The 20,437-nt window shown below is 35.0% G+C and overlaps 1 protein-coding gene across 7 annotated transcripts in view; it reads left to right on the top strand.

The window, feature by feature from the left end:
* Positions 1 to 20,437, top strand: part of LOC136038643 (integrator complex subunit 10-like) — a 32,739-nt gene that overhangs the window by 9,891 nt on the left and 2,411 nt on the right. The window contains exon 2 of one of the 7 annotated variants that reach the window (XM_065721887.1): positions 4,504 to 4,720. The exons of 4 other annotated variants lie outside the window; for them this stretch is intronic. The gene's annotated coding sequence lies outside the window, so the exon portion shown is untranslated. Of the gene's footprint in view, positions 1 to 674; positions 800 to 4,503; positions 4,721 to 20,437 lie in introns of those variants that run through there. 2 more of the 7 variants (XM_065721889.1, XM_065721891.1) reach the window with 2 other exon arrangements.

Consider the following 20,437-nt stretch of genomic DNA (forward strand, 5'->3'; position numbering starts at 1 on the left):
AATCGAAAAATTCAACAGTCAAGAGCATCTACTCCAAGCTGACACCAACGAACTAGTGTCGGCAACCGAGGCCTTTGGGATGGTCGTTAACACAGCCAAAACCAAGGTTATGCGGGTTTCTGGAGACCCTACTCTAAGAAACGTGCAGCTAACATTAAAAGGAGACCCAGTAGAAAATGTTGACTCCTTTGTCTACCTAGGGAGCCTCCTAACTTCTGATAACGTCTGCTCGAGATCGATCAAACGAAGACTTGGCCTGGCAGGCACCAGCTTCAAGAACCTCTTGCCAATCTGGAAAAACAAGACTCTGTCAACTTCTCTGAAGGTGCGACTCTTCAACTCCCTCATAATCCCAATTGCTTTATACTCAAGCGAAACTTGGTCAATAAAGGCTGACAATGAGCGAAGAATCTCCGCATTTGAAACTAAATGCCTTAGACGCATTACAGGGATCACCTACATTGACCGAGTCTCAAATGAAGAACTCCGAAAACTACTCCGTTGTCCTTGCACCATCATGGACCGGGTCAGAAACCAGCAACTCCGCTGGCTTGGCCATATCCAGCGAATGTCGGCCAACCAGCTCCCAAAAATCACATTCGAAGGACGGGTTCACGGCACGCGCCCTAGAGGGTGACCTCGAAGAGATGGACCAACAACTTCCTGGCCAATAACCTCCCCCAGCTACTTCGTCTAGCGCCAGATAGATCGAACTACCGTCGCCACATCCATCATTTGTTAAGAAGAGAAGAAGCCCCAATACAGCCACAAAGCCCGGACAGGACTTAAGTCAAGTCAAGTAAGTCAACATTTTCAAGACAAAAACCAGAGAAAAAGAAATCAAACACGGAAAATTCATGTAGAATATTGTTGTGTCAAAATTCTAATAGGTAATAGACCTGTCAAGTAGACAAATTTGTAAAACTTAGATATCAGTAGATGGTTAACATTCAAGCTTAGCAATACCTTCCCTTAGTATGTTTTTGGCCCTTGATTCATTATAGAAAGTTTCTTTTTCCTAGTTTAGCCCTTTCTGAGATAGCAAAAAGTAGCTAAACTAGAATTATACCACTTTTTTCCAGAAGCAGAAAATTAAAATGACAAGAAATTAGTTTGAAAAGCTTGTACCAACACTGTTTTATCTCTAACTATTTGTACTAATGCTATACCTATATCTTTTCTCGAGATAAAAAAAAACTGCTGTTCCAAGCTTCTTTCTTTTCTAGTCCCAAAAAAACTATACCTTAACGCTTGGGGTAAAGGAGATTAATTCTCCCCAGATGCTGTTGAAAAAAACAGTTTTATGTGTATTTTCATCCAAAAATTCTTTTCTTGGTATTTTCATTGAAAAAAAGAACAAAAAAATTGCCTCTTCCTAGATTTCAAAAGAACACTCCCCAGCTCTACATTTCATGAATTAACACCACAGATTTTATGCTTTAAATTGATCAATGTAGAATTCGTTATTTTGTATAGACTATTGCCAAATTATGAAAAATAGATTAGGTTCAAACAAGATTGTTAATTCATCAACAACAGAAAAGAAAACTTGATCATAGTCAAGATTACAAGAATGACAAGATTACAAGAATCTTCTAATTTTGTACAAACAAATAGAAAATTGAAGTCTAGATTAAACTTCTAAAAAAATGAACTTCGGTATTTCTGAAGTAATCTTTTTGTTTATTGTATTCAAATTGTTTGATCAGCTACAGATTTGTGCAAGGATTTTTTTAAAATATTTTTATGACATATTTTTGATTTATATAGATATAGATCATTTATATAGATTGAGAAAATGCACAAGTTCTGGTACTCTGTTGGTTTCCTTAAATGTTCATGTATCTCAATCTACATTTTTATAAAAAGAATCTTTTCAAGTTATATTTTGTATACATGTATGTCAGTTTAAACAAACGTGAGTTAAGGTCATTTATAAAAATTAATTTTGTTTTGGTACTCTGATGGTGTGGTTGAATCTACATGTATTTCAATCCCCCATTTTATTAAAAAAAGAAATATTTTCATGTTTTTTTTATACCTTTATGTCTGCTTAAAGAAATGTAAGGCAAGGTCATTTATAAAAATGAATTTTGTTTTGGTACTCAGTTGGTGGGCTTGAATATTCATGTATCTCAATCCACCTTTCTATTAAAAGAATATTTTTGTGTTATATTTTGTATATCTACATGTTTGTTTAAACAGATGCAAGTCAAGGTCATTTATAAAAATGAATTTTCTTTTATTACCTAGAAAAAATTGCATCACAAATCAATCCAACCAGATTGTTTTCTCAACTTTTTGTCTTGATAGAGGTGCTTTGGCCCTAATTACATGCTCTGAAGTTTTCAAGCAGATCAGCTAAACAAAATAAAGTTCTCAGAATAGGGATCAATATTACCAATTTTTATTCAAAAATATGTCTCCTCTTTGTCCTGCCTGCTTTCTCTGAAAGTTTCAAGCTGATCAGAGAAAAAACATTTTGTCCATTTTAGGGTATTAAAAATTAATAAAACCCAATTTTTTTCTAATTGTTGTTGTTGTAAGTCATTTTTACTTTCTTTAAATAAAATTACATCTCAAGTACTTAATGTCCAGGGAGTAAGAGTTTTATGTTTCAGTCTATTCAGATAAAAGGGTGTTGACCTTTATTGGGCCCAATTTTCAGGCAAACCAGAATTTTTGGCTGTTTTTTTAATTGGGTATCTTGGCCCAAGAACTTGCGTAATTTTTGTGCTGAGCAGAAAACAAATTTTTTGGTCTTTTTCATGCTGTTTTGGGGGGACTATGTCCTCAAACTTTGTTTTATTGGGTTCCTCTTTCCTGGATCTAGCAAGTGCAAGTTTTGAACTGATCAGGGACAACAAAGATTGTGGCCCTTTTCCTGGTCCTCTAACAACCTTCCCACTCTAGACAGGAATTTATGGTCCTCCTAGTGCATAATACATTCTATGAAACTTTCAAGACAATCAAGGAAATGCTGGTTCTTTTTGGGCTATAATTTTGAGGAAACTCATGCCTCCAAACTGACAATGTTTTTGAATATTAGGTTCCACTTGGCTGGGAACTTTTAAGCTGTTGGTGTTTCAAGTTCCAAGTCATTGAATTGGAACCAAAGACTTAGATTAGGGATTTAAGTGTATAAGTTTCAAGCCAATCAAAAAAATATATGTCCTATTTTGGGGGCCAATAACTTTGAGCATATGCGAAAGGTATTTTTTTTCTTTTTGGGTCCCTTTTTATGTGGTCTGTGCTGCAAATAGTTTGTTTGTATATTAGGTTCCTTTGGCCCTGGGAATTATGGCTCCAAGATCTAAATTGACTAGGGAAAAAATAAATACTTATTTCTGGGCCCCCTAGCACCATTCCCAGGCCCCAACAAAATATGTGATTGTCTTGGCCCCAAGAACAATTCCTGGATGTTTCAAGCCAATTAGAGACCTAAAATCGAATCCCCCCTTTTTTGCATTGTAAAACTATCTGAAAGTAATTTGAAATTTTGTAAGAACAAGTCCTGGTGCTTTCAAGAGTTTTAGTATTCCCAGAGGCATATTCATTGTGCCAATTGACTATTTGATATGAAACAGCTGTGTCAAGATTCTGATCAGATATTGTTGAAAGTTCTGAGAATTGGATGTCAAAAAAGAGTATAGGAGGGGGCTTACAGTCCACCAATACTTTTGATTCTTAAAGAGGGTGCTAGAACTTTCAGTTTTCAGTTGATAAGCTCCCACCCAAGTTTCTAGGACCATCTCTACCATGTGAAATGAACAGTAATGGCATGGCTCTTTACTAAGGCAATGCTTGAGCATTGCCTCTGATATTTGAAATTAATTTTAGCTTCCCAAGTTTCAAGAATTTGTTTATTGTTGTAATTTTACTAAAAAGTATTATAAAGTACAATTGGAAAGAGGAGGAGACGGAAGTGATCTTCAGGGGGATCTTTGAGCTATAAAGCTTGGCCTATGCTGAGGCCATTAGCTGTTGATTGTTTTGTTGATTCGACTAAAAATCAACTGACATTGGTCCTTCCCATAGCTTATGTGGATTTAAATCTAACATCTTGATACAGTGCCATTTTTCAGTTTTTGTTAAAAAGGTGGTTAATTTAGTTTTCATAAAGATTTGAAGCAGTGTTGCATTGTTTTTATTTTAGAATTGTTTGAATTTTACTTGCCTCTCTAATATACCCTACTAGAGACAATTACTATTTCCTTGGTATGATTGCTTGAGGAAAATTTTAATATTGTTTATCAGTCAAACATTTTTTTTATCTATTGGGAAGAACTGCTTAAGATGTTAAGAAATATATTTGTTGAAGTTTTGAAAAAAAACTTGAAAACTCTCGAAAATTGTGTTGGATCAAAAAAATAAAAGGGCACCATTGGAATTGCCATAGTTGAAAACCCTGTACTGTGGAATTGCAGCCCCTTGGACAACAAGGAAAATTACTTTGTGCTTAATAAATACTGATGTCTTTTTTTTCTTTTTTTATACTGTTAGTGGGACGCTGGAACACCATAGTGAGCTGCTTAATGGTTCATTTCAAAGCTAATTTTTATACTTCTGTGTTTTTTGTCAATTCAAGCTGATAGCATCATCATAAAAAGCCATATGACACTCAAAATGAAGCTTTGTGTGCCATTTCTGGGGTGAAAAAGCTGGAAAACAGGAAAGAGCAGCAGAGATAATCTCAGTGGTCGAAAATCCTGAAACTAAGGTTTGCAAAGCTCTCTCCTATATACTCCCCCTCCTAGCCCCCTAATCATAGTTGGAGTAAAAATATACAATCTATTAAAGAGACCTTGGCTCATAGCAAATGAAATTGCAAAAGCATATTTTGAAAGGGAAAAACTAAGTAGTGAGCCAAGTTGCCACTTGTTGGTGATTCAGGAATGATAAATATTATTTCAGTTAATCTATATAGTAAAATTTTATTTTGAAAACTAATTAATAAGGAATTCAAAACAGAGCTTGATACCCTTAAAATAGTGAATCGAAATGAGAAGTACACCATTAGAATCACTATTTTTGAAAATCCCATTCAGGAAAATTATTCCCCCCCCCCTTGAGCAACAAGGAAAGTCACTTTTTCGCATGAAAAGCACTGATGTCCCTTTTCTCTTTTCTTTTTCTTTGCTACTATTGGGGCACGTGGATATCATGGAGTTCCATTTGAGGGCATATTCAAAGCTAATTTATATCCACATCTATTTACAAATTCGACTTGATACCACCATTATAAAGTTCCAAAGGGCATCCAAAAAGGGTGCTTTAGGTGCACTTCTAAGTGACTGGAAAGCTTTAGAAGGTTACTGTCATGATTTCTGTGGTCAAAAACCCTAAACATGAGGTCTTCAATCCCTCACCTTGTATACTTCTTGTCCCAGCCTTCTTAATAAATTTTATAAATCTTCTGCTGAGTAACAGAATTACACTAGCTCTAGGCCAGTGACATGGATTCGCTAAGGTCTAGGAGGGGATTTTCATTTTAATAGACACCTGCAACTTTTATTTTTTTCAATCGAATTACCAGAAAACGGCATTTTCCAATGAAAACACTCAAAAAAGGTATTTAAAAATTCTAAGGGGGGCTAACACTCCAGAGAGCACAGATCCCCACCCCCTACCCCACCCCATTTGACACCACTTGAACTAGTAAGAAACTGCAATATCTTAGAGAGTTGCAGTTTAATTTGAATTGAGTGTTTAAAGGGTGTATTCAAAGTTCTTGATCATACCAGCATGCTTTTGTTTAGATTTATATTTGGAAAGAGCATAAATAGGACACATCAAGTGCTGATAGAACGTCGATTTCTAGGTTATCTTACTGTCATAAATTAGTCAGAATATCATTTTTCCAATAAGACATGTGAAATAATAACATATACATACTGGAGATGAGTTTCATCAGTTGAAGCGAACTGAATTCTGGAGCAGCTCAAGTTGGATTTTTATCTTCATGTGACGATTATCGGCAAAATGCTGGTAATTGAGTATATCAACCTTATCCCAATATACTATAGTGTGCTAGTCGTATTCTGGATTTACCCATGCAAGTCTAAGCACTAAAAGACAATGGCAAAATCACTTAGCAAGTTTGTGCTTACTGCACCTCCGACAGTACTACTGTAAACAAAACGTGCTCAAAGTTAGGCAGTGATCCCAAGGGTCTTGTTTTTGTAAAACAAGCAGACTTAGGTACAAGAGCACTTACATTTGAAATAAAGCTGAGAAGCAGAGCTGCATTTTGGCTGTCACTTTTTGTCATGTCACAGTGAAACTCTCCAGCAAAATTCAGCCAAGATGCAAGGCTCTAAATTTACGTACAAATTTTCTTAACTTTTTGCATGCTAGAACAAACCTGGTTTCAAAACTTTCAGTCTCTATAGTATATCTCCACCTGTGACAGTAACAGCGTTCGGACTCGCCAATAAATTCCTATATTTTAATGCATTCCTATAAAATGCCTATAATTTGGCTAAAATCCTATTATTCCTATATTTTTGGTTGAAGAGCACTAAGAACATTGCTCATGATTTACAATTCTCACTACTCATTAAGTGAGCCAAGATGTGCTTACTTAAGATTTTCTTTGCTTTTGACTCGCCTTGTAGGCTTTGCTGTCTTCGGTGTAGATCAATAATTTTTTACCACTATAGAGCTGTTTGAACATAACTAATGCTTTGTGTTGGGCTTAGATAAGATAAGATTTATTTGTCATGAAATACACATAAAATACTACATGTTACTATTCCCCCAAAGGCTCTTTGGCTGTAAAGAAGGGGGAAGATAAACGAGTCACTTACTCAGAGAAGAAGAAAAAATTAAAATAATCACTTACTTACAGAGAGAAGAGCAAAAAGGGGAAGAAACTAAAATAACTATAGAAAACAAAACTAAATAGACTAATAGATTGAATAAACTAAATTAATTAAGTAGATCAGTAGATTAAATAGACTCAAATGAAATAATAATAATAATAATAATATATATATATATATATATATATATATATATATATATATATATATATATATATATATATATATATATATATATATATATATATATATATATATATATATATATATATATATATATATATATATATATATATATATATATATATATATATATATATATATATATATATATATATATATATATATATATATATATATATATATATATATATATATATATATATATATATATATATATATATATATATATATATATATATATATATATATATATATGAAAAAAGATAAGTAGATAGAAAACTTCTAAGAAGCCAAAGAATTTTTTACAATTTTTTTTTTTTACAAACCGAATGGTGGCACCTCCAAGCTGATTCAGGCAACTTATTCCACCCAATATGACTTGCAATTAAAGGATTAAAATGTGACCTTACACAAGGAGTAAAAGGAACTTGAATATGATTTTTGGCATTGTGAAGATTATAATTATTCTGAGCAGAGGTGAAATATAGCAGAACACTTAGGTGATGAGGGAGGTCACCATGAAGCTAAGAAAAAGTAAAAAATGCACACAAAAGAATAAAATAAATATATTTTTTATTTATAAAATATAAAGCAAACTGCTTCTGCCTGGGTTACACTGTTGTGTTGACTTAGTAGCCTATGTTTTGTTTTTTTTTGGCATGTTGGGACTGTCTAAGTTAGCGAAGATCAGTATATAGGCTAGCAGTTTCTGCTTAATGAGACTGGAATTCTTGCAACTTATGCGTTTCATGGCTGAACGCTATTTAAAAGGCTGATGCTAATACGACCCAGTTTTGGACATATCCACATTTTTTCTTTTTATGATCTTTTAATCTTGGGATGCTATTTTGCGGGTGATGCTTGGCAATTAAGTATGGCGCCTACCAAGTTTAATAGTCCATGGCTTGCTAAGACGGATTGCAGCGGTAGAAAGATTGGCAAATGGTATAAGACTGGGAGTGACCAGTACTCGTTCTTTTGCAAACTCTTTCTTTTGCAAACTCTGCTTGAAAAATCTTGGTTGTACAGCTGGGGTTGCTCAGCTAAATCAACATGTGCGATCTGCAGATAACAAAGCGGCAGTTGCTGCTCAACTTCATCCACTACACCTTCACCTGATCGGACAATTGCTAGTTGATGAAACAACCAAGGATAAACCATTAGTTGGTATAAACATGTTTTGTGAGCGTGATGCCGCTTATGAAGCTGAGTTATTATGGGCGCTTCAGACGGTACAGAGTTCCATTTCTGCTAACTCTTCAGACCATATTGTCGCAACCTTCCATGCAATGTTCCCCGGTAAGATCCCCGACAGAATGTCCCTATGTGTAAAGAAACTCGCGTATCTGATCACGGGTGCGCTACATCCATACTGTAATCAAATGCTTATGAAGGACATTCAGTCGTATTTTGTACTAGAATATGTCAAGACGGTCAACAACGCTGGCATGAAAGATTTACAGATACGTATTCAATATTGGTCGTCATACGGAAACGAAATCCAGAGAAGACATTTATGCACAAGTTTTATGGGCCACATGACAAGTGATGACCTGTGTAGGAAGATTATGTCAGCCATTGAGAAAAGTCAGCTACCACTTGAAAAAGTGATCACACTTGGAAGTGACAGACAAAACGTCGACAAAAGCATTTGGAACAAGTTCAATGCCAAAAAAAAAGGTGACGGGAAAGGGAATGGTGAACATTGGTACTTGTAACATCCATATAATCCATAACGCTTTCTTGAAAGGTCTTCAGGTGTTCGGAGAAGAAAGTTTCGACTTTTTTTTCTTGTGCATTCATTTTTGACGGCTGGCCTAAGCGTTGTGAAGACTATCGAAAGTGCCAAAAGAAAGTGAAAGTGCCAGAGAATGCTTTCATAAAGCATGTCCCAAGCCGCTGGCTGACGATCGGACGTGTCCTTGCTAGAATCATGTAGAAGTGGCTGGTAATCTGAGGGTATTTCCAGAATTTAATGCCGAGAGAGTAAAAACTGAAGAAACTTCTGTCCACTCCCAAATTTCTGAAGATTGTAGCTTATATCAGAAATGCGACGATGAAGGCCCAACTCGACTTTGTTCTAGCCTCAGCAGAACTGTTCATGAGTTTCACCCAACTGTTCCAGAAAGAAGAGCCTTTCATTCATGTTCTGCACTCAGAGATCAAAAGACTAGTTGTGACGCTTTGTGGACGCGTCTGTACTCAAGATTTCGTAACCAAGATTGAAAATTTCTCACCAAAAATGTTGAACCTTGCTGAAAAATTTGCAGAAAAGCCAATAGTTTAAGAAAATGTGGAACAAACTTTCCGTGAGAAAGCAACATTGAAAGACAAGGTCATTTTTTATGTCAATGTGGGAAAATATTCTATTGCGGGTTTTCGCCATATTTTGAACAAATTTCCACTGGAAAAAGATGGTTTTCTAGAGGCTTTACGCTATTTAAGTCCGATCAACATGAAGGATTCAAGAAGCATTGCAGACATAGCGGATGTGGCACGCAAGAGTGTGATTGGAGTAAGCTCAGACGTCGCCCAGGCTGAGTGGCTGCTTTTGCAAACGGAAACTGGACCCCGTTAGGACATTACTTGGATCGGTCATTTTTGGAGCCATTATATTAGAGTGGTGAATGAGCGTGGGGACAGCAAGTACCCGGAACTAACCAAGCTTATCAAAGCGGTGCTGACATTATCGCATGGCAGCGCAGATGTTGAGCGTGGATTTTCACGTTCTGGTAGGATTCTCAGTGAAGACCGGGCGTTAATGTCTGAGCGCGTTCTGGATGCGAGACTCATGGTATATGACATGTTGATACTTTATGGAGGAAAAACAGAATTGTTTGTTATTACAAAAGAACTGTTGAATCTTGCACGTTCCGCACGGTCTTGGTATCAATAATATCAGGATGAAAAGAAAAAAAGAAGAGCTATCCGAGAAGGAGAAAGCACCTTTCAAAGAGGACAACAAGCGAAAGTCGCGGGAGGTCCATGACAAAAAGAAAGAAAAAGAAGACCTGGAAAGCAAAAAGAAAAAAAACTTAGAGCATCAGAGCAAGAATAGAGAACAGTAGCAGTTACTCTACTTCAGGAAGCAACCAACAGAATGAAGAAGGCTGCCGATTCCAAGAGTTCCATAGAATTGCCCTAGCTGTTTCTTTGCTCAAAGGAGCTGTGAAGTCAAGAACAAGTGAAAGAGAGTAGATGGTGGAATCTTTGAGAATGGAGTAGTCTCTTGCAAAGACAAAAACTGACCTCGTTGAAATTGATACCCAAGAGTGATTCCAAGTATTTTACCTGTATCTGTAACCTGACAGAGTATGTGTATCTGATTTTTTTATTGTTTTTTAAAATTTGTACAGTTTGTATTTGAAATAAATAAAAAATAAAAAAAATGCAGAAATTCGGGAAATGACGAATTTTTGTGACCAGGCATCCCATGCCATCTATCACAGATCTGATCCCGAAGACTTCCAAATCCTATATTTGGCCTATATTTGGGCTCGGGAAATTCTATAAAAATAGGACAGTGCCTATAATTTGAAACGATACGACCTGTCCGAACCCTGCAGTAACAATGACAGTGTGACTCACTTTAATTGCAAGAAGATGGTCAGTATCTACATATCATTGTAGCTTGTCTATCAAAGAGGCGTCCTTTGTTTTTTGGGCTTTTTTGCCAGAATTTTGTGTAGATCAATAGTTTTTTACCTCTATAGAGCTGTTTGAACATAACTAATGCTTTGTGTTGGGCTTAGATAAGATTTATTTGTCATGAAATACACATAAAATACTACATGTTACTATTCCCCCAAAGGCTCTTTGGCTGTAAAGAAGGGGGAAGATAAACGAGTCACTTACTCAGAGAAGAAGAAAAAATTAAAATAATCACTTACTTACAGAGAGAAGAGCAAAAAGGGGAAGAAACTAAAATAACTATAGAAAACAAAACTAAATAGACTAATAGATTGAATAAACTAAATTAATTAAGTAGATCAGTAGATTAAATAGACTCAAATGAAATAATAATAATAATAATAATATATATATATATATATATATATATATATATATATATATATATATATATATATATATATATATATATATATATATATATATATATATATATATATATATATATATATATATATATATATATATATATATATATATATATATATATATATATATATATATATATATATATATATATATATATATATATATATATATATATATATATATATATATATATATATATATATATATATATATATATATATATGAAAAAAGATAAGTAGATAGAAAACTTCTAAGAAGCCAAAGAATTTTTTACAATTTTTTTTTTTTACAAACCGAATGGTGGCACCTCCAAGCTGATTCAGGCAACTTATTCCACCCAATATGACTTGCAATTAAAGGATTAAAATGTGACCTTACACAAGGAGTAAAAGGAACTTGAATATGATTTTTGGCATTGTGAAGATTATAATTATTCTGAGCAGAGGTGAAATATAGCAGAACACTTAGGTGATGAGGGAGGTCACCATGAAGCTAAGAAAAAGTAAAAAATGCACACAAAAGAATAAAATAAATATATTTTTTATTTATAAAATATAAAGCAAACTGCTTCTGCCTGGGTTACACTGTTGTGTTGACTTAGTAGCCTATGTTTTGTTTTTTTTTGGCATGTTGGGACTGTCTAAGTTAGCGAAGATCAGTATATAGGTTAGCAGTTTCTGCTTAATGAGACTGGAATTCTTGCAACTTATGCGTTTCATGGCTGAACGCTATTTAAAAGGCTGATGCTAATACGACCCAGTTTTGGACATATCCACATTTTTTCTTTTTATGATCTTTTAATCTTGGGATGCTATTTTGTGGGTGATGCTTGGCAATTAAGTATGGCGCCTACCAAGTTTAATAGTCCATGGCTTGCTAAGACGGATTGCAGCGGTAGAAAGATTGGCAAATGGTATAAGACTGGGAGTGACCAGTACTCGTTCTTTTGCAAACTCTTTCTTTTGCAAACTCTGCTTGAAAAATCTTGGTTGTACAGCTGGGGTTGCTCAGCTAAATCAACATGTGCGATCTGCAGATAACAAAGCGGCAGTTGCTGCTCAACTTCATCCACTACACCTTCACCTGATCGGACAATTGCTAGTTGATGAAACAACCAAGGATAAACCATTAGTTGGTATAAACATGTTTTGTGAGCGTGATGCCGCTTATGAAGCTGAGTTATTATGGGCGCTTCAGACGGTACAGAGTTCCATTTCTGCTAACTCTTCAGACCATATTGTCGCAACCTTCCATGCAATGTTCCCCGGTAAGATCCCCGACAGAATGTCCCTATGTGTAAAGAAACTCGCGTATCTGATCACGGGTGCGCTACATCCATACTGTAATCAAATGCTTATGAAGGACATTCAGTCGTATTTTGTACTAGAATATGTCAAGACGGTCAACAACGCTGGCATGAAAGATTTACAGATACGTATTCAATATTGGTCGTCATACGGAAACGAAATCCAGAGAAGACATTTATGCACAAGTTTTATGGGCCACATGACAAGTGATGACCTGTGTAGGAAGATTATGTCAGCCATTGAGAAAAGTCAGCTACCACTTGAAAAAGTGATCACACTTGGAAGTGACAGACAAAACGTCGACAAAAGCATTTGGAACAAGTTCAATGCCAAAAAAAAGGTGACGGGAAAGGGAATGGTGAACATTGGTACTTGTAACATCCATATAATCCATAACGCTTTCTTGAAAGGTCTTCAGGTGTTCGGAGAAGAAAGTTTCGACTTTTTTTTCTTGTGCATTCATTTTTGACGGCTGGCCTAAGCGTTGTGAAGACTATCGAAAGTGCCAAAAGAAAGTGAAAGTGCCAGAGAATGCTTTCATAAAGCATGTCCCAAGCCGCTGGCTGACGATCGGACGTGTCCTTGCTAGAATCATGTAGAAGTGGCTGGTAATCTGAGGGTATTTCCAGAATTTAATGCCGAGAGAGTAAAAACTGAAGAAACTTCTGTCCACTCCCAAATTTCTGAAGATTGTAGCTTATATCAGAAATGCGACGATGAAGGCCCAACTCGACTTTGTTCTAGCCTCAGCAGAACTGTTCATGAGTTTCACCCAACTGTTCCAGAAAGAAGAGCCTTTCATTCATGTTCTGCACTCAGAGATCAAAAGACTAGTTGTGACGCTTTGTGGACGCGTCTGTACTCAAGATTTCGTAACCAAGATTGAAAATTTCTCACCAAAAATGTTGAACCTTGCTGAAAAATTTGCAGAAAAGCCAATAGTTTAAGAAAATGTGGAACAAACTTTCCGTGAGAAAGCAACATTGAAAGACAAGGTCATTTTTTATGTCAATGTGGGAAAAAATTTTATTGCGGGTATTCGCCATATTTTGAACAAATGTCCGCTGGAAAAAGATGGTTTTCTAGAGGCTTTACGCTATTTAAGTCCGATCAACATGAAGGATTCAAGAAGCATTGCAGACATAGCGGATGTGGCACGCAAGAGTGTGATTGGAGTAAGCTCAGACGTCGCCCAGGCTGAGTGGCTGCTTTTGCAAACGGAAACTGGACCCCGTTAGGACATTACTTTGATCGGTCATTTTTGGAGCCATTATTTTAGACTGGTGGATGAGCGCGGGGACAGCAAGTACCCGGAACTAACCAAGCTTATCAAAGCGGTGCTGACATTATCGCATGGCAGCGCAGATGTTGAGCGTGGATTTTCACGTTCTGGTAGGATTCTCAGTGAAGACCGGGCGTTAATGTCTGAGCGCGTTCTGGATGCGAGACTCATGGTATATGACATGTTGATACTTTATGGAGGAAAAACAGAATTGTTTGTTATTACAAAAGAACTGTTGAATCTTGCACGTTCCGCACGGTCTTGGTATCAATAATATCAGGATGAAAAGAAAAAAAGAAGAGCTATCCGAGAAGGAGAAAGCACCTTTCAAAGAGGACAACAAGCGAAAGTCGCGGGAGGTCCATGACAAAAAGAAAGAAAAAGAAGACCTGGAAAGCAAAAAGAAAAAAAACTTAAAAATCAGAGCAAGAATAGAGAACAGTAGCAGTTACTCTACTTCAGGAAGCAACCAACAGAATGAGGAAGGCTGCCGATTCCAAGAGTTACATAGAATTGCCCTAGCTGTTTCTTTGCTCAAAGGAGCTGTGAAGTCAAGAACAAGTGAAAGAGAGTAGATGGTGGAATCTTTGAGAATGGAGTAGTCTCTTGCAAAGACAAAAACTGACCTCGTTGAAATTGATACCCAAGAGTGATTCCAAGTATTTTACCTGTATCTGTAACCTGACAGAGTATGTGTATCTGATTTTTTATTGTTTTTTAAAATTTGTACAGTTTGTATTTGAAATAAATAAAAAATAAAAAAAATGCAGAAATTCGGGAAATGACGAATTTTTGTGACCAGGCATCCCATGCCATCTATCACAGATCTGATCCCGAAGACTTCCAAATCCTATATTTGGCCTATATTTGGGCTCGGGAAATTCTATAAAAATAGGACAGTGCCTATAATTTGAAACGATACGACCTGTCCGAACCCTGCAGTAACAATGACAGTGTGACTCACTTTAATTGCAAGAAGATGGTCAGTATCTACATATCATTGTAGCTTGTCTATCAAAGAGGCGTCCTTTGTTTTTTGGGCTTTTTTGCCAGAAAACAGTGGATCACATATGATGTAAAAGTGTTCCCGTATACTACATATGATTTCCTCAGTTAGGCCAGGTTATTTTACGATGGCGATTTTGGCACAAAGATTACTATTTAAATTCCATGAAACCTATCATTTTCTAATATAGCGTTCAATCATTCTGATCAGACTGGTTGTCGACTTCATAGTCTTCTTCCAAAGGGAGCTAGCGAGCATTTCTTTGCACATTTACGCCGGGTCGCTGTTGGGCCAATTTTATGATAATTGTTCTTCGATTTCAAAACAGATTATTTTGATCGGTAGTTTGTGGTAATATCAAGGGTATCTCTCCCTGGAAAACACATCTTGAAAACTGTATTGAATATGTGTGTGATAGTTAGATTATTGTTTATTTATAACTAATTAGAGGGGGCAACAAGGTCATCTATTTTCTAATAAATATTTAAAAAAACCATCTTGGTTGCGTTCTAAGACGCAACTTCATAAAGAACAAGCTCTAGTCCATAGTAACCGAAGATTTAAAGACGTACAGTTGACTCTCGCTATCTCAACATTCACGAGTCTATGATTTTTTTTTTTTTTTTTTTTGAGTTCTGTATAGTTCGACTGACGCATAGGAGAAAGTGGTATACGCAGAGACGGATAATGGAAAACGTCCAAGATGCATGGTTAACATTGGAGTAGAAAATTAGTTTATGGCTTAAATGAGAGCTCCAGAACTGCTGCATAAACAGTGGTTTTTCCAGATTTTTCTTGTATAGCTAGAAGAAAAAAAGGGGGCGTCCCTGCTTATACCATTTGTCCCACTAAATACCGGGGGTGGTATATCTTGGGACACAAGGTGGCATACTCTGGGACATAGTAAAAAGATTCATGTATTGGTAGAAAACTTCGAATATTCATTGCATAAAAACTACATTAAAAATTTGACTTTAAAATTAAAAGTATCTTAGGCACAAGACTAGACTACCAGTCAGCAAACACGAAGTATAACTTCTACTTTCTTAGACCTGCCATGCACATGACACTTACTCTGACACTGTTCTCGTCTTTCTCTTGAACAGACCCAAAAAAATACTCTCCTTTGTAAACACCTTTAATAAAATCTCCTGCAGAGACACTGTCAAAGATATCTTTCTCTTTCTCACTTCCATCTTCCGATTCACCTAGTTTCATCCAGTCATCACTATCATCATCAAGAATGAATTTTTCATCATCACTTCCTTCTGAATCCACAAATAGTTTTTTTGTTGTCTGGTCTTTTATTGCTTTTCCAGCTCTTCCAACATTTCCAACTTTTCCTCTAGCCCTGCCACACCATGCTTTCTTATCTTTTCTTTCGGCTTCTTGTTCTTCAATCTGTCTGTCTTTTCACAGGAGTATCAGTAGGAATCTTTGTAGAGCCTTTCTTCCTGCCTCCGCCACTCAGTACACGCAGCTTGGCTTTAGAGTATGGCCGAACTTGTTCTGGCATCATAGGAACTGAAATGGGCTTAGAGGATTGTTCAGGCCCACTTGTACTTGGAGTTTCGGCCAGGTTGTTTCCAGGTTCAACTGGATCCAAATCATCAGTTGTAGGTCTGTCAGTTACAGCAGAGGTTAGAAAATCCTTTTCTGTAAAGATGTCTGGCTTGTAAGGCCATATCCCTGTCTTCTCGAAGCCCCTCATTATGATCTTTGGCGTGAAGGATATGGGGAGGCTTTTGCCGACGTGAGATGCAATCTCGTATATCGTCACGGTCTTCCCTGGGTTGGACAGCATCCAGTTGTCCGTAGCCATATTGTATTGGCATTTGGAGAGAAAATACAGGCAAATGTCCAATGGCTGCTACCTGTGGCTGCATTGAGGTGGTATTGTTGGTAAAGTGATACCAGCTTCTTTAGCAAACTGGACAACTGCAGAACAACAAGAGATGCAATCTCGTATTTCGTCACGTTCTTCCCTGGGTTTGACAGCATCCATGTCCCACTACATACCACCTGTCCTTGTCCCAGTATATACCATGTGACCTCTACTTAAAATGTGTCCAATTTTTTTACTGTTGTTTATTTTTCCACCAGATGGCCACACAACGTGGCCTGATGTTTTAGCTTTCATTTGCTATCTTATACACAGAATTTCTGCTAACCGTTACACAATAAAGCACTAACAATTATTGCCAAAATATTTTTTGGGGGGTATAGCCAAAACTTTGAATTCAATTTTCTCAAAAACAAAAATAGCAAATTGCCAAAATGATAGAACGGTCATGTCCGCCATTGGGAACGTCAAAAAACAGTCAAAAACTCCGCGAATATTGTATCAGATAGAAATGAAAACTGCACCATTAGAATCTTTATTGCCCAAAACCCTGTTTAGAAGAATTACAGTCCCCATGAGAAGCAGTTGTGTCTCCATATTTTATTTTCTATGTTTTATTAAAATCAAGTAGTTTTGGGCATCAAGCCGTGGCTAATTGCAGAAAATGCCAAGACAGATAGTCTGAGTGAGGGGCAAATCTAGTGTAAGCCCTTATTAGAATTGTATAAAAATGGTATCAGTTCATTTGTTGATAGATAATTCTATCTGTCATCCATCCATGCGTCATTCCTAGGGCAGAACTAAGGCAGATAGTCATAGAACTAAGGGATGAAAGAAATGGATGGAATTTTGGTTGATTTTTTGTGTATTTGTCACCTTTGGTGGGTCGCAGAAACAACCTAGATATATGTTTAAGGGATCATTTAAAAGCAGGTTGTTATATCTAGAGCTTTTAGTATTCAACAAAAATAATATAAGGACACCTCTTCTAGAGAACTAATTATTGCGATTGAAGGCTTTACAAAACAATGTTTTAGAGGTACAGAAGTTACAATTTCAAAATGTCAAATGCTACTGTCTGGTTTGTTCAATTTATACTTATGTATATATTTTGTCTTTTCGTGTGTAAATACACGTATATATACATATATATATATATATATATATATATATATATATATATATATATATATATATATATATATATATATATATATATATATATAATATATATATATATATATATATATATATATATATATATATATATATACTAGCTGTTGGGGTGGCGCTTCGCGCCACCCCAACACCTAGTTGGTGGGGGCGCTTCGCGCCCCCCCCAAGCCCCCCCGAGCGCGTAAGTCGTTACGCGCCATAATAGTTTCGCGCCATTGTAGTTGTGTCCCTATGTCCCACCTGTGAATATAGATATATATATATATATATATATATATATATATATATATATATATATATATATATATATATATATATATATATATATATATATATATATATATATATATATATATATATATGGTTTTAACTACGTAAAACTTGCGAATATACAACATTCTTTGCTGTCTCATTGTCTTTGCATATAAATAGATTGTCAGGTTTACCGACTCTTGAACATGCAACATATAATGGTCCATGGGAAAACAATCTGTATTCAGATCTATACCTCATGATTCTAATGATTGCCCTTGAGCTTTGTTGATGGTGATTGCTAATCGACCATTCCCTGTCCCGGTGTCCCGGTCGTCATTTACATCCCCCTGTTTCCCCCGGTGTCCCCGTTGTAGTTGTGTCCCTGTGTCCCGGTCGTCATTTATATTCCCTGTGTCCCGGTCGTCATTTGTATCCCGGTCTGTATATACATTCGTTTTTTAGTTTTGTTTTTCTCCTTTATTTTTTTCCTTTTTTTTCTTTTTTAGCTTATTTAGATTTTTAGATTTTTTAGTTTTTTTATTAGTTTTTTTTTCTTTTTAGTTTTTTTGTCCCGGTCGTCATTTATATCCCCCTGTTTCCCCCGGTGTCCCCGTTGTAGTTGTGTCCCTGTGTCCCGGTCGTCATTTATATTCCCTGTGTCCCGGTCGTCATTTGTATCCCGGTGTACCGGTCTGTATATACATTCGTTTTTTAGTTTTGTTTTTCTCCTTTATTTTTTTCCTTTTTTTTCTTTTTTAGTTTATTTAGATTTTTAGATTTTTTAGTTTTTTTATTAGTTTTTAGTTTTTTTTTCTTTTTAGTTTTTTTGTAGTTTTTACCTTCTTTTTAGTTTTGTTAATTTTTTTTTTTACTTATGTCCTGGTCGTCATTTATACTCCCTGTGTCCCGGTGCTTTGTTGATTGCTAATCGAACATTCCTTTTGTCCTGGTCGCTTTCTCTTTGAGTGTCGTCATTTATTTTTTTCTTTTTTAGTTCTTTTAGTTTTTACCTTTTTTAGTTTTTTTTAGTTTTTTAGATGAAAATTTTTTTTAGTTTTTTCCTTTTTTTCTTTTTAGTTTTTTATTGGTTTTTACCTTTATGTTAGCTTATTTTTCAGTTTTTTCCTTTTTTTTAGTTTTTTTTTATTTTTTATTTTTTTTAGTTTTTTACCTTTTTTTAGTTTTTTTAGTTTTTTTAGTTTTTTTAGTTTTTTAGCTTTTTTACTTTTTTTATTAGTTTTTAGTTTTTTTGTAGTTTTTGCCTTTTTTTAGTTTTTTCAGTTTTTTTTTAGTTTTTTATTGGTTTTTACCTTTATTTTAGCTTATTTTTCAGTTTTTTCCTTTTTTTTAGTTTTTTTTAGTTTTTAGTTTTTTTAGTTTTTTACCTTTTTTTAGTTTTTTTAGTTTTTTTAGTTTTTTAGCTTTTTTATTTTTTTATTTTTAGTTTTTAGTTTTTTTAGTTTTTTACCTTTTTTTAGTTTTTTTAGTTTTTTAGCTTTTTTATTTTTTTTATTAGTTTTTAGTTTTTTTTGTAGTTTTTGCCTTTTTTTAGTTTTTTTAGTTTTTTAGCTTTTTTATTAGTTTTTAGTTTTTTTTGTAGTTTTTGCCTTTTTTTAGTTTTTTTAGTTTTTTAGCTTTTTTATTTTTTTTATTAGTTTTTAGTTTTTTTTGTAGTTTTTGCCTTTTTTTAGTTTTTTCAGTTTTGACGTCACCTGATCCAGTTTTTTCAGGTGACGTCACCTGATCCATCCACAGACAGACAGACAGACAACTTATTTTTATATATATAGATATATATATATATATATATATATATATATATATATATATATATATATATATATATATATATATATATATATATATATATATATATATATATATATATATATATATATATATATATATATATTAAACTAAAAGAAGAGTTTTTGACAAAACTACATTTTCATATACAAGGTGATATAACATAAGTTTATTTTGACAGATAAGTGTGTTTTTTCAGTCTAAAAAAATCACCTAGTGTTGACAGTCCTTTCCTGTGGACAATTCCCTCCACAGACAATATCTCCTCAGAAAATCCTCTCCACTTGTAAAATTGAGTATCCAAAGGAAAGTATGGCAAATAAAAAATATTGAAAAGAAGAAAGGGTTTTGAAATATTCTACCTATATTCCGAAATATGGGTATACTATCTTATAGTATTTATTTTATACTTTTATTAATTTTAATTCTTTTTTTGTGTTTTGCAGGGGTTGAGTTATCATAGCGGGATAAAGATAAAAGTTAAAGAAATTAATTTGGAAAAATTAAATCAGTGGCATTTGTGGAAGGGCTGCCTTATGATGGAAGTACTCAGAGATACAGACTGGGACTAGGAAGTACGAGTAATTGCTTCCCATGGACTTGGTCTGGCATCGACATCTGTAGTAAATGCTACCAGTTCACATCTTGTAATCGAGAATGCGTCCACTAGGTAGCCTATACGTCAGAAGAAATAAG

Source organism: Artemia franciscana, chromosome 18 (genome assembly GCF_032884065.1).
Source record: "Artemia franciscana chromosome 18, ASM3288406v1, whole genome shotgun sequence".
NCBI classification, from domain to species: Eukaryota; Metazoa; Arthropoda; class Branchiopoda; order Anostraca; family Artemiidae; genus Artemia; species Artemia franciscana.